Here is a 16,563-nt window from a genome sequence, read left to right as displayed (position 1 = left end):
CTATGCTTCTCACAGTCAGCCGATGATTTTGACACACAATTTGATGAATTTTTGCCATGTTTTTGTCAGTTCTGTTCATTACTGGCTGTCCTGACCTCTCTTCATCAGTGACACTTTCTCTTCCCTCAGAAAAAAAATGTTTAATCTATTTGTACCCTGCTATTTTCATCATAGCATTATCTCATAAACTTGGACTAACATGTCCCTGATTTCACTTCCACTCTTGCCGAGTTTAACAAGAAATTTAATGTTTGTTCATCGTTGCTCTAATTCAAACTTCGACATTTTCATGATGACAGCTCTGATGGCCATTCCAGAAAAAGAGTTCCACAATTGCTTTGACAGGTGGACTAGGCACGGGTGTTGGTGCATAGCTTCCCAAAGGGAGTACTTAGAAGGTGACTGTAGTGATATTGAACAATGAGGTATGTAGCAATTTTTCTAGGATGTCTGCAAACTTAATTGCCAGACCACATATAACAAAGACCACATAGCATGAATATGTCAGAATCTCCCATCTTCTTGCCAAGATCAAATCCTTAAATCCATTTGTCCAAATTCAGCCTCCTCCAGAAATAGACACCAGCATTAACAGCAATTTCATGTCTCAACTTCTCTGCTACATACCTGCTAGAATGCATGTCACTTCCTTCAGAACAGGGACCTCATTGTATTTATCTTTGCATTCCTGCTCCTATGAGAGCACCTGGCCCAGTGTTCATGCTCAATAAGTGAAAGGGTTATGTATTACCTTATGCCGGCTCACACCTCCCCTCACTGGCTTATGGTGAGGTTTAAAGATGATGAAAGTAAAAGCTTTGTACACTGAATGTCTAATTGTGCTTGTTCCTCTGCCTCAGGTGGAAAGCAGGCAATTCTCATCTTTTGAAAGAAGCTTTTTCAGATGGAGAAGACTCCTTTCCAACCACCACCCCGAGCAAATGGAATGGCTCTCTGCTTTGTTTCCGTTCCTTCACTCTACGCTAGTCGGGTCTACCCAGAATGAAATAAAGTGACTGAAGTCACAAGGGCATATGAAAAACCCTGGCTGGCTGCCATTCATGCCATGGTTGTGTCTGTAGGGACATGTTATTCAGAGACTCTTTGAGTATAAACTGTCACTTCAGTTAATTCAAGAGGAGCATGATAGGAGTACATGGGCAGGTGCTACATCATAACTAAAAGACTCAAATAATGGGGATTAGTCTCTGTGGCCTTACCCAATTTAAGGTACCGGTGTACCTTGGAGATAGTACAGGATCAGTTTCAGAGGACTGCAAAAAAGCAAACTTTGAGCCCAAGCACAGTGGCTCACACCTGTAATCCCAGCACTTTGGGAGACTGAGATGAGAGAATTGCTTGAGCCCAGGAGTTGGAGACTAGCTTGGGCAATATAGCCAAACTGCCTCTCTACAAAAAAAAAAAAAAAAAAAAAGCAAAAATTAGCCAGGTGTTCTGGCGTGCACCTATCATCCCAGCTACTCAGGAGGCTGAAATGGGTGGATCACCTGAGCTCAGGAGGTTGAGGCTCTGGTGAGCCATTATTGTGCCACTGTCCTTCAGTCTGGGCAGTAGTGTGAGATACCAACTTAAAAAGAAAAGAAAAAACAAAGGTTGTAATAAAGCAAGTCATTTTTTTTGCTTTCCCAGTGCATATAAAAGTTATATTCATACTTACACCGTAGTTTATTAAGTGTGCAATAGCATTATGTCTTTAAAATGTACATATCTTAATTAATAAACATTTTATTGCTAAAAAATGTTGACAATCATCTGAGCCCTCATGGAGTGGTAATCTTTGTGTTGCCGAAGGGTCTTGCCACAATGTTGATGGCTGCTGACAGATCAGGATGGGATGGTGCTGTGGCTTGGGTGGCTGGGGTGGCTGTGGCAATTTCTGATAATAAAACAACAGTGATGTTTGTTGATTTCTCTGTAGCATGTGATGGAGCATGTGATGCTGCTTGATTAAATTTTACCCACAGTAAAAATTCTTTCAAAATTGGAGTCAGGTCTCACAAATCCTGTTGCTGTTTTATCAACTAGGTTTGTGGAATAGTCTGAATCTTTTGTTAAGACTTTAACAATGTCCACAGCATCTTCATCAGGAGAAGATGCCATCACTTTCTTTGCTCAGCCATAGTAAGCAAACCCTCATCCATTTGTTTTATTATGAGATTGCAGCAATTCAGTCACATCTTCAGGTTCCCCTTCTAGTTCTCTTGCTGTTTCCACTATGTCTGTAGTTACTTCTTCCTCTAAAGTCTTGAACCCCTCAAGTTTATCCATGAGGGTTGAAACCACCTTTTTCCAAATCCTTGCTATTGTCGATGTTTTGATATCTTCCCACAAATCATGAATTTCCCCAATGGTATCTAGAATAATGAATCCTTTCCAGAAGGTTTTCAATTTACTTCGCTGAGATCCATCAGAGAAATCCCTATTCATGGCAGCTGTAGCCTTATTAAATGTGTTTCTTAAATAATAATAAAGTCAAAATTACTCCTTGATCCATGGGTCACAGAATGGATGTTCTGCTAACAGGCATGAAAACACATTAATCTCCATCAGAGCTCTCAGGTGACTAAGTACCTTGTTAATGAGTAGTAATCTTTTGAAAAGAATCTTCTTTTCTGAGCAGTAGGTCTCAACAGTGGGCTTAAAATATTGGGAAAGCAGCCGGGCTCAGTGGCTCAGCCTGTAATCCCGCGCCTTTGGGAGGCTGAGGTGAGTGGATTGCCTGAGCCCGCGGGTTCGAGACCCACCTGGGCAGCGAGACCTCATCTCTACAATAAATCAAAAAAATCAGCCGGGCGTGGTAGCGCATGCCTGTAATTCCGGCTACTTGGAAGGCTGAGGCAGAAGCATCGCCGGAGCCCAGCAGGTCGAGGCTGCGGTGGCCGGAAGCAGCCAATGCACTCCAGTCTGGGCGACAGAGTGAGACTCCAACTCAAAAAAAAAAAAAAAAAAAAAATTGGGAAAGCCCCCAAAAGTATACACATTTTAAGCAATGTTAACTATGTATTACTTTTAGTTCACTGTAATAAAAAAATGTCTGGACACTGAAACTGATGGTAATCACTTTGAGCAACTCTTATAATTGCAAAAGTCAAACATGGCTTGTACTCATCTTTTGTTATCAGTATATATTGAGTATTACAATTGTAATACAGGTTTTTCTTTTCTTAAAATGTGTATATGTTTTTTGGTGCCCTCTGTATTTAGTAAACCATGCAGTAAACAGATGTGCTTTCTTCCAGGCTTTGTTGTACCATTTCTAGAACACAGACAGATTTAGCACAATTCTTAAGGGCCCTAGGATTTTTGAAGTGGCAGGTAAGCACTGGCTTCAACTTCAAGTCATTAATCTCTAACAAGAGAGTCAGCCTATCCTTTGAAGTTTGGGATTTTTGAATCCAGGCATTGGCCTCTCCTCTTTAGCTATGAAAGTTCTAGATTTCAACTTCTTCCAATAGAAGGTTGTTTCACTGACATTGAAAATATATTGTTTAATGTAGCCACCTTCATCAATTATCTCAGTGAGGTCTTCTGGATAACCAGTTGCAGCTTCTCCACCAGTACTTGCTGCTTCACCTTGCCCTTTTGTGTTATGGACATGACTTCTTTCCTTACACCTCATGAACTAACCTCTGCTATCTTCCAACTTCTCTTCCACAGTTCCCTCACCTCTTTCAGTCTTCATATAATTGACGAAAGTTAGGGCCTTGCTATGAATTAGGCTTTGCTTATGAGAATGTTATGGCTGGTTTGTCTAAAGGGAATGGTATAGCTGGTTTGATCTTCTATCCAGACTCTCTTCATATCAGCAATAAGGTTGTTTTGCTTCCTTATCATTTGTGTGCTCACAGGAGTCGCACTTTCAATTTCTTTCAAGAACTTTCTCTTTGCATTCACAACTTGGCTAATCATTTGATGCAAGAGGCTTAGCTTTCAGCCACCTTGAAATGCCATCTTCACTAAGCTTAATCATATCTAGATTTTGGTTTAAAGTAAGAGACATGCTACTCTTCCTTTCATTTGAACACTTAGAGGACACCGTAGGGTTATTAATTTGCCTTATTTTAATATTGTTGTGCTCAGGAAATAATGAGGCCCAGGAAAGGAAGAGAGTCAGAAGAACAGCTGGTTAATGGAGCAGGCAAAACCCACACAACATTCATTGATCAAGTTTGCCATCTTATGTGGGCATGCCCTATGGCACCTCAAAACAACTACAATGGTAACACCAAAGATTACTGATCCCGGTTCACTATAATAATAATAAATAATATAATAATAATAATAATAGAGTTTGAAATATTGTGATATTACCAAACTGTGACACCAAGACAGAAAGTGAGCACCTGCTGTTGGAAAAACGGGATAGATAGATAGATAGATTAGATAGATAGATAGATAGATAGCACCAATTGCTTGATGTAGGCTTGCCACATAACTGCCATTTCTAAAAAGTATAATATCTGTGAAGCACAAGAAAGCAAGGCACAATAACAGTAGGCATGCCTGTATCTTCTTAAGTAGTTCCATCCTACATGAAAACACTACAAATCTCAACATCTCTCACCCCTTAGCTCTTGACAAGAGTTTTCTTATTGTTGTTGTTGCTTCATTCTGCATCTTTTGCCCTTCCATAGTCAAGACAAAACAAAATAATGAGTTATATTTCACAGGGAGATAGAATTACTGCAGTTAAATTTGAGATTGGTATTTAACATTTCAGTTTGTCATTTTAATTGATCTTGTGCAGATCAAGAAACAAAAGAGGTTTTTGGAATACATCCCCATGGAGCTCAATAACTAGCCATAATGGACAGATTTTTTAAAGCCTCAATTAAGAGATGGTCTACATATGCTGTTTTTGAGCTGTTCTATTATGACTTCTCATTTGTTTTTCTATGTAATACAGAGTGGACTAACCCAAGAGTTTCACACCCAGGACAAGTGAAGAGCAATTTTATGTTTGAATATATATATATATACACACACACACACACATACATACATATATACACATATATATGTATACATATATATACACATATATATGTATACATATATATTTGTATTTATATTTATATACATATTTTTGGGTTGGAGTCTCAATCTGTCACCCAGGCTGGAATGCAGTGGCACGCTCATGGCCACCACAGCCTCAACCTGCTGAGCCCAGGCAATCCTTCTGCCTCCGCCTTCCAGGTAGCTAGAACTACAGGTGCATGCCACCACCCTCGGCTAATTTTTTGATTTCATTGTAGAGACAAAGTCTTGTCACGTTGCCCAGGCTGGTCTCACACTCCTGGGTTCAGGCAATCCTCTCGCCTCAGCCTCCCAAATTGTTGGGATTATAGACATGAACCACCACGCCTGGTGACATTTGAATATATTTAAGTTCACTTCTTTCTTTCCTTTTCTATCCTCCTGTTGTGACTAGCCAAATTCTCCTATCCCTTCTGGAACAATTTAGCCAACCCTGGTCCATAGGAGCTGATAATACATCCTTACAGCTCAGAAGCATTAAGGTGGCGTGACTCCCTCATGCTTTTATCCCAGAGATCATTTTTATCTTTAAGCCAATAATTCCAGCTTCTCGGGAGAATCATGCACCAGATATACTTTATAAAATTGACCTAACTGTCAAAGATATTTGGTAGGAAATGTGTCAAAGAGCCACACACACGTTGACAAGCTCTGTTTTCTTTACTCAGTTGGGAATTGGTGTTTCTTGAGAAACTGGAGGAAGGAACAACAGCTCTTACCACCCATCCCTTTCCATCCATCTTTGCTCTTTAAGTCTCCTTTGTCAGCTCGGTGCTGGCAGAGAATTGCTATTGGCTGTGGACACACATGGAGCCACATCTGACCCATTTGTGTGTGTGCCTCTCTGAGAAGGGAAGGGAGTAGGCGCTGCTCAAACTAGGATCTATTGCTTTGGTTCCCATTTCCACTGTGGGTTGGTTCACTTGTGTTTTCTTTCCCAAGCCCTCATTTTAGTTAATAAACAGAAGGTCACACAATGAAGGAATTCATGTGGCCTGAATTGGTATGTGTGTTGGCGTGTGTGTGTGTGTGTGTGTGTGTTGCTTAGGTAATTTAGAACAGGCATAGGTGAAAGATAAACTGGTGAGGACCTGGAGCTGATATCCTGTAACTTGGCTTCCTGTGTTGTTAAACACTGATGATGGTCACGTACTTGTCAGTGGCCAACTGAATGCAAAACCAAAACTTGCACAGCATAGGCTAATAGTCTGTGTTTCCCAGACTCCAGAGAACAGCTTGTGGTAGCTCTGTTTCATCAAAAGCAGCCTGGCTCTGCAGCAAGGATAGTTTGCTCATTCTACTGATGAATTAGTTGTATTAATGTGCCAGAAACAAAACAGCGATCTGGGGGTGAGTTCTATAAAACTCAATGTTTCATTCAAATGTGATGAACACAGCCCAGGTTTTTTGCCCCTGCTACTATGAAATAACTTAATGTCAGAGATTGAGTTCATAATGACTAATCTTTTGTCCACACTTGAAGAACTGTATCTGTTGATGTTCCTTCCTTTCTGGATAGCAGTTTTTGAGAGAGTCATAAATAAGCCTTTTATTTTTCCAGTTTGAAGATTTTTTTTGCGTGTATGAGGCTCAGAGAAAGGACTCTGCCAGACCAGAGATTAATCTAGGGAAACAGGGCATTCTAGGAGATTAACAACTATGTACATTTTGTAACAGAACAGCTGTGAGACAGATACTGAGTTGTTTTTTTTTTTTTTGAGTTGGACTGGACTGGGGTGCAGTGGCCGCTGAGTTTTAAGGCTAACATGTGGCAGGTCGGAAGCTAGAAGTAGCCTTGTCTTTATACTTTGAGAATTCGTGGGGCGTTGTGGTTAAAGACACGTGTGGGCATCCAAATGATTCAAAGTTTGACACTACTTCCTTCACTTTAGCTTGTACTGGGAACTGAAGCGAGTTGTTGGAGATGGCTCTATGCCTCAGTCTCCCATCAACCTTGCTGAGAAATTGAAAGAGATCATTTAAGTAAAGCTCCTTGCTCAACAAATGGTAGCCATTCCTAATAGCTGCTTAACTAGTAAATGGATACAATAATTATACTTTAGGTGATAATAAAGATTATGCACTGAATCGGAGGAAATAGTGAGAATTTATCAGTGCCAATACACTAATTAATTTTCTCCATAATTCACACTGCCTTATTCATGTATACTTCATCAGTTATATATTTTTAAAAAAACACCACTGAGCGATCTCAGACAGCTGATGTACTAGAAGCTTTCTGAATCAAGCTGACTCAGAAGGTGGCAAAACAACTCAGTGCTTGGGCACAGAACATGATTTCTATTTTAAATATCTTAAGCCTTTAGACCTCAGTTTCTTTACCAGCCAGAGTTTAAGATGGAAGGAGCAGGGAAGGTCATCCAATTGCTCTTCCCTGATTCTCCATTAAGCAGTGGGCCACGATGAAAAGATACTTCAAACACTGCATATATATATTTCTTTTTCAAAAGGGTTTCCGGGGATTAAAGGAGATATTTCTAAATCAGATGCACATTTTTGGTATCTCTTATGCAATGACTACTTCAAACATTGTCCATGTATAAATTTTTTTCTTTTTCATAGGGGTTTCCAGGGATTAAAGGAGACATTTCTAAATTAGATTCTCTCTTCTCGAGGTCTATAGATGTTATTTATCCTTGGGACAATGGTTCCAAAAATCACTAAAAATGCGTATCTACCAAAAATGTGCATCTGATTTAGGAATGGCTCCTTTAATCTACCAAAAATGTACCTGTAACTACTGAGCTGTACTACTTCTCAAGTTAAGGATAAAGACAAGGCAGTGTCAGAAGTTCCTACTCACCAACCTTTGAGAGAAGCAATGTTGTGCAGTAGTGAAAGCTCACTGCCCGAGTTGGAAACCAGCTCTGCTTGTGTGCTATTAAACTTTGGAAAAATTAATTTAGCTTCCTCATCTAAAAAAGGAAGATGGAAACAATACCTGCTGCCAAGTTCATAGGAAGATTAAATGCCTTAATACATGTCACCTGCTTAGGACGGTTCATGATGGATTTCAAACAGTTGTTATCTGTTACCTCGTTGGGCATATGGGAAGCAGTCTAAGGTTTGGGTTTTCTTCTTCATTTATTTGTTATTAGATCTAAGGAAACTTGCCTCACTTCCAACATGTTTTTAATTTTATCCTAAAAGTCTTGGCGTGTGTCTTTGATGTCTTATGCATTGACTACTTCAAGCACTGTCCATGTATAAATTTTTTTTTCATACGAGTTTCCAGGGATTAAAGGACACATTTCTAAATCAGATTCTCTCTCTCCTTGAGGTCTATGGATGTTAAGTTATGTAACCTTGGGCCAATGGTTCAAAAAATCACTAAGCTTAAAAAAAATGGGTTATAGAAACTGCCTTGTAAGCTGCTGAGAATATAAAATGGTAAACTCTCAGCCAGGGAAGATGGAGCTTATCATGGAGTTAGACTCAGTATTAAAAGCAAAAAAAAGACAGTTACTCTTGAAAATCTCTTAGGATACAGGACAGTTCTGTTTTTCAGGAAGTTCACTGTAGCCACTTTTTTCTCCAGCCTTGGAACAGCTCACATGTCTTCCATTGAACACCTGATGAAATAATTGGCTTGCATTTAAACACTTTTGTATGAAAAATATATCCAATGTAAACCAAGCACTTTATATATACCATCTCATATACTCATGATGACCTTATGAATTGTTACTTCTATTACTATCATTACTATTATTATTTTAGAGACAGAGTTATGCTCTGTTGCACAGTTGTATGATCACAGCTCACTGCAATCTCAAACTCCTGGGCTCAAGGGATCCTCCTGTCTCAGGCCCCTGAGTTGTTAGGATTACAAGTGCATGCCACCACATCTGGCTAATTTTTAAAAAAAGAAAATTGTAGAGATGGACATCTCACTCTGTTGTCTGGGCCAGTCTCCGACTCCTGGCCTCAAGTGATCCTCCAGCCTCGACCTCCCAAAGTGCTGGGATTATAGGCATGAGCCACTGCACCAGCTCTGAAGTGTTATTATTATTCCTTTTTCACCTGCAAAATGACTGAAGCAAAACAAAGTAAATCACTTGCCAGTGGCCAACAACAGGTGAATTTTGGAGCAGAATTTTGATTTCGGTTCTCTTAGACATCAAAGCCTCTACAGTCTCTCTACAACACATTCTGTCTGCCTAGAATTACTCTTACAGGGCATTGAAGGATCAAAACTGTCTTTTACTCTGTCCAAGACTGCTTAGTATCTATTAGTGGAAACGCTGAGTTTAGAGCTCCTCAACCTCAAGTGAATATGAAGAAATTGGAGATAGTCCAGAGTAGACTAAGGAACAAGTTGGAAAGAGGTCCCAAGAGAGACTGTGTTTGAGAGTGGAAAGATTCAGAGAGGAATAGATAGGACATTACTGACTCTGCTGGGCTTTAGAGCCATCAATAAGTGATGCGAGGAAGCCGAAGAAGAATGAGCCCTGGCAGTCTTCATTGTCTGATTGTAGCCCTGAAAGATGGGGCTGGATGGGTGCCCTCTTGAGATACCTTTCCATCTTATGATTCTAGGAAGCCACTCCTGGACATCACTAATACACGCAGCAAAGCAAGAGAGACCAGACACCACTTGGCTGATTCCAGGAACCTCTCTATAAAGGGCGAACAGACATGACAGTCTTCCCCTTATTGAATGGTGAGGAGATGAGATTCAGAGATATAATTCACAGGAAAAGCGAATGTTCGATAGGAACAGGCCAGGCAGTCCCAAGTGCTCTGCTTCACAGATGCAAGACTCCAAGGACATTGCTGAGAGACAGAGGACACCACCACCCACGTGCCGAGTGTCCAGGCCCAGCGTCCTGCCTGGAGGAAGTGCATGGAGGACACTTAGTGACCTGAGTCAGTGGGTTGTTGTGACCTGAGACTGTTGGATGTTCCTCATGGTTGCTGACGCCCACTTTGGCCACCTGAGTTGCCCATCTCTCCTATATTAATAGGCCTGTGAAGGAGACCCATTCCTCAAATGGTCTGGTCCATAATAAAGCCAGGGGCCTCTCTTGTGGCCTTGCATCTTTCTAAGGAGTTCTTTGTCTTTCACTTGCTTTGTTCTAATTATATACACAATATAGTTCAATATAAAAAAGGAAAGAACTGAAAGGTATTTAAAAAGGTAAACATGACTTCTAATATCAAGGAAGATCATATGTTTAATATATACATGTTTTTCTTACAAAATTCAGATATAGAGGGAGTGCCAAAAACATGTATGCACATTTTAAATATGACATTCGCTCAAAAGATGGCATTAATCAAATGAATGCTAGCGTCACCATGTAACAGGCAGGATAGTCAAAGAAAATGGCGGAAGCACAGTTGGGTGAACATCATACTACCTATGGCTACCGTAATTTAATTCAACTTCAAAAAGTAATACATAGATAACATCTCTTTAAATGTATATACATTTCTTTGACACCCTGTATGGTCTTTCATATGGAAAGTAGTAACAATAATGATGAAACGTGCCACCACAGTGCTAAGGGCTTAATTTGCAACATGTCAGTCATAAAAGCAAACCTAGGGAGAAAATATTGGATACTTTCTCCAGTTCCAATCCAGCATGGCACCTTTAAGGAGTCAGATACTTTCCTTTCCCTTTTTGCTAAAATAAAATAAAATAAACTAATGATACCTAACATCTAAAGCATCTTATCATCTTAATTACAGTCTCAGAGGTTTTAATTAATATTAAAACCTAAGAAGAACTAATGAAAATTAACATGAATGATAAGCCTCTACAGCAGTAAGGTCCCTTGAGTCTTTATGAATCTGAAAACTTAATTTCTCACCCCACTTACCCAATGTTAAAATTAGTAGATTAATCTCAGGACTCTGTAGAGTTTATACTTTAGCCACTTTGTTTTGATGATATTCTATAAGGTCTACTGTTCTTTTAGTTGTGTAATTTTTTTTTTCTTCTGAGTTGGGGTCTCATTCTGTTACCCAGGCTGGAGTTCAGTGGCATGATCACAGCTCACCACCCCCTCGACCTCCTGGGCTTGGGAAATCCTTCCACCTCAGTCTCTCAAGTGGCTGGGACTACAGGTGTACACCAGCATGCCCAGTTAATTAAAAAAAAAAATTTTTTTTTGAGAGATAGGTCTTGATATGTTGCCCAGGTCTTGAACTCTTGGGCTCAAGTAATTTTCCTGACTTGGCCTCCCAAAGTGCTGGGATTACAGGTGTGAACCACCATGCCTGGCCCTTAGTTCTGCAATTTTTAAGTCTTGTAACTTTTTTTGGGGGATCTCATAACTGTCAAAGATGATACTGGATACTGATACAAACATTCTACTAACATGAAAACATAATTAAAAAGGCCAACATATCAAAACAAAAAAAATTTAACTATAATTTCTTAATAGAATTATGTTTGGATTGTAGTATAATATGGAAAAAAAATCATTAAGAATCTTAACGTTCTTACAGAGAAATCCACATTTTTATCCTCTGGTTGTCTCTTCACTTCAGCTGATTGATATTTTTATTTCTCAGCAACTTTCCATTTCTCTACTAACTCTGAACATTGTCTCCCTTCTAGAACTCAGAAATCATTTGTGATTAAAACTCCTTTAAGAGTGCTGGATTTTAAAACGTGCTTTCCTTTTTTCTTTTTTGAGTCGAAGTCTCCCTCTACCTCACAGGCTGGAGTACAGTGTCACAATCATGGCCACTGCAGCCTTGACCTGCTGGGCTCAAGCGATCCTTCCACCTCAGCCTTCCAAGTAGCTGGACCACAGGCACATGCTACCATGCCCAGCTAATTTTTTGATTTATTGTAGAAATGAGGTCTCGCCATGTTGCCCGGGTCTATGTGGAACTCCAGAGATCAGGTGATCCTCTCCAAAAGTGCTGCGATTATACTGCGTCCGGCTCTAACTATCATTTTCTTTTATTTTTTTTTTTGAGTTGGAGTCTTACTCTGTCGCCGAGGCTGGAGTGCAGTGGCACACTCACGGCCACCCCAGCATCGACCTGTTGGGCTCCAGCGATCCTTCCACTTCAGCCTTCCAAGTAGCTGGAATTACAGGCATGCGCTACCATACCCAGCTAATTTTTTTTTTTAATTTATTGTAGAGACAAGGTCTTGCCAAGTTGCCTGGGCTGGTCTCAAACCTGCAGGCTCAGGCAATCCACATATTTCAGCTTCCCAAAGTGCTGGGATTATAGACTGAGCCACCAAGCCCGGCCCTAACTATTATTTTTTATATGAATAAGCTTTATTTATGATTTTGAGAAGTTAACTATTGTTGAATTTCATGTATTTAGGATTTGTTCAGAACAAAATTTATGTAAAAGTGATGGTTGATGATGTAATAATTTAGGTATTGTTTCAAAAAATTCAGTATTCTAATCTAATTTTTGCTTCCTGCACTATAATATAAGGATATAGTTTGAGATAAGGAATGAAACTGAAAATTGCCTGGGCCTCACTGGGACACTTTGAAGTTCATGGTTAATCTTTCAGAAAATATCTCAAGAAGAGGAATGTTCTGAAACAGTGAAATTCTAAACTAGAGTTTCCAAGATACTAACGTTCACTAAACTCTTAAGAATCCTGAATGCCTCAGAGATCCCACAATTTACTCCAAGCAAGTATTTCTGTGGTTAGGTACGGGTACTATGAGCATCTGGATGGATAGACCTTATTCTATAAGATGTGACCTTCACCTAAAAACTGGAAGCTCTCAAACCTCTCTAGGGACTGACTCTAGGAGTGTGTTCAAATGGAAAAGACTCAAAAAGCTTTTTTTAAAAGAAAAAAGGCAAAGAAAAAAGCCAAGAACAAATAAAAGACCAATCTAGACACGCTCCACAGCACTTGTTTCAGCGAGCTATAAAAATGACTGAGGTTCTTCCCGGATGCTAAAGGAAAGCTGGTCAAGTCAACACGTTCTGCTATACTGCATCTCCAAAAGTTTCCTGTTCCCCTGACCAAATCTCCAGCCCAGGTCCTGCTGCTTGAAGACCTGCTGGGCTCCTACGCTCCTAAAAAATTCTCACTGTCATTTCTGGAAGCAACTTTGACAGCCTTGACTCTGACATGCATGCAGAGAGAAGCTCAAGGACTTTCCACAAGTAAGATGGTAGGAAGGGCAAGGAGGTGACTGGAGTCTTGACAACTATAAGAAGTGCTTTGATCTACAGCTATGAAATGGACTTGGTATTTAAATAGGGGAAACATTCAGCTTCTGAGAACAAAAAAATGAAAAAGTATAATGGAGAGTGAGAACAAAAGAAAGAGTGAGAAATAAATTTAGCCAGGAAAGTATAAGAATTGCATACTGAAAACTAAAAGATAGTGCAGAAAGAAATTAAAGCAGACCTAACTAAATGGGAAAACATCCCATGTTCATGCTAAGATTGCTTGAAAGACTTAATATTGCTAAGATAGCAATACTTAATTAAATAATACCCCAAGTAACTGTAAACCTTATAAAAAATTCCAATGATCTTTTTTACAGAAATGGAACAGATCATAAAACTTATATGGATTGCAGAGAACCACAAATAGCATTCTTGAAAAACAATCTTGAAAAAGGAAAAACAAAGTTGGAAGACTCACAATTCCTGATTTCAAAACAAAAAACAACAACAAAAAACTTTTTTAGTATTCAAAATAGCATGGTTTTGGCATAAGGCTAGACATATAGCTCAATGTATGGAATAAAATCTATGATCAACTGACTTCAATAAGGGTTCCAATTCCACTCAATGGGAAAAGAATACACTCTTCGATAAATAGTGCTGGGACAACTGGCTATCTATGTGCAAAAGAATAAAGGTGGATCCCACTTCAACATATATACAAAAATTAATACAAAATGGATCAGTGATCTAAATATAAGAGTTAAAACCACAAATTTGACTGGGTGCAGTGGTTCACACCTGTAATCTCAGCACTCTGGGAGGCTGAGGTGGAAGAATTGCTTGAGGCCAAGAGTTCGAGACCAGCCTGGGCAACACAGCAAGATCTCGTCTTTACAAAAAAGATTTTTTAAAAAATTAGCCAGGCATGGTGATAGGTGCCTGTAGTCCCAGCTACTTAATAGACTGAGGCAGAAAGATAATCAGAGCCCAGGAGGTCAAGGCTGTGGTAAGCCATGATTGTGCCACTGCACTCCAGCTTGGCCGACAAAGTAAGACTCCAACTCAAACAAATAAACAAATAAGTAATAAAATAAAACAATAACCTTGTAAAACTCTTACAAGAAAATATAGGAGTTTCTTGTGTTTTTGACCCCAAAAACACAAGCAACAAAATAAAAAAATAGATAAATCAGGCTTCAGCAAAATTAAAAACTTTAGTGCATGAAAGAATACTATTAAGAAAATGAAAAGACAACCTGCAGGATGGAAGAAAATATTTTAAACTCATACATTTGATAGAGGTTATCTAGTATCCAAAATATAGAAGGAACTCTTACAACTCAACAACAAAAAAACAAGCAACCCAACTGAAAAACTGGCAAAGGACGTGAATAGATATTTCCCCAGAGATATACAAATGCCCAACCAGCACATGAAAAGACATTCACCATCATGGGTCATTAGAGAGATGCAAATCAAAACAACAGTGAGGTACTACTTCATACCCACCAGGATAGCTATACTTAAAAAAAAAAAAAAAAAAAAGTTCCCGAAGCTGTAGAGAAACAAAAGCCCTCATTCATGACTGGTAGGAATGTAAATGGCACAGCTGCTGTAGAAAACAGTTTGGCAGTTTCTCAAAAAGTTGAACATAGAATTACCATATGGCCCTACAATTCCTCTTCTAGGTATATACACAAAAGAATTGAAAACTGGTATTCAAACAAAAATGTATACATAATCGTTCACAGCAGCACTATTCATGAGAGCCAAAAGGTGAAAATACCCAAAATCTCATCAACAGATAAATGAATGAACAAATTGTGTGACATATCCATGCAATGAAAGAAGCCAGACACACAGTGTCATATAGTATATGGTTCCATTTATGTAAAATATCCAGAACAGGAAAATCTATAGAGACAGAAAGCAGATTTGTGGTTGTCAGAGGCTAGAAGAAGAGGGAAATGGGAATTGAAGGCTTTGCCAATATGGGGCTTCCTTTTGTGGTGAAATGTTTTGAGCTAGATAGAGGTGTTGGTTAACAACACTATAAATGTACTAAATGCCACTGACTTGTACACTTTGAGGTGGTTAATTTGATGTTGTGAGCATCTTATCTCTATTTTTAAAAAAAGATGGTGGGACAGTAACATAGAAGCCACTGACATTTATTTTGTAAATATACATTTGCTGGCACACTTTTCATAATCATTATAAATCAGGTTATAAACTAAAATATAAACTAAACTTTAAAAAATAAAAAAGTGTAAATTTAAAAAAATTACAAATTACATATCTTTTAAAAGCAAAAGAAACTGAGAAAGAGAGAACAGAGCCGGAGGAGAGTGAGGAAAAAAGAGAGGGGAAAAATATGAGCGAGAGTTTTAGCAACAATTTTAAAGTTGGGCAATATCAAGTATCAGTGGGGGTTATGGAGAAAGACCACAGGCAGAAGCACTCTTCCATAGAGTTGGGAAGAGTGTAACTGCCACAGCAACCTTAGAAAGCAATGTGTCAGTAGTGAATACAATGAAAATGGTCATTTTCAGAGCTCTCCTTCTGGGTGCAGATACTAGAGAAATCATCACGTATGCGCCCAAGGAGTCATGAATAGAGCATTAGTTTGTCATATCAAATAACCCAAATAGTTAAGAGGATGTACATACATCATGATATACTTGTAAAAATAAGTAATTCAAAATCCAAACTGTGGAAACTTTAAAATATTTTGAACCTTAAGGGAATGTGTTTATGAGACCCGAGTTACACGAGCAGGCAGCTATAACCTAGGAAGCTATAACCTTTGTTTCTCTGATTATAGATTGGCCTTTTTCCTTGTTTTGTAAAATGTTGTAAATAACTAAAGGGCACGGAGGAAGACCCCTTCCCTCCTAATCACTGATTTTCATTATAGATTAACTTCCCTGTTTTCTTCTCTTACACAAAGACTTCCATCATATTGTCTAAGAAGGAATGTTAAATACAGTCTTTTAAATAAAAGACAATAAGCTATATGGGGAAAGGAAACAAACTGTCACTAATTAAATTACCGTAACTTATAAACAAGTCTGGTATCTTAATATTATAATCCTACTAAATTTTTTTGGTTTTCTGCCTCTATAAGTAGACCTTAACTATTTTTTTCCCCCTGAGTCCAAGACAGGGTATAAGAGAGAAAAGGGAGACCTTAATTTTTAACTTCAGAGTACTTGACCCTATTTCTTTGGAGTCTGTGTTATCTGAATGGCTATTCTCAGCTTTTTGCTTGGATAAAGTCTTTTTTTTTTTGAGTTGAAGTCTCACTCTGTCGCCCAGACTGGAGTGCAGTGGCCGCTCCCGGCCACGGCAGCCTCGACCTGG

This window comes from Carlito syrichta, unplaced genomic scaffold (genome assembly GCF_000164805.1).
Source record: "Carlito syrichta isolate Samal-C Ts95f unplaced genomic scaffold, Tarsius_syrichta-2.0.1 Scaffold309276, whole genome shotgun sequence".
Lineage (NCBI taxonomy): Eukaryota > Metazoa > Chordata > Mammalia > Primates > Tarsiidae > Carlito > Carlito syrichta.
This window is presented reverse-complemented; position numbering follows the sequence as displayed.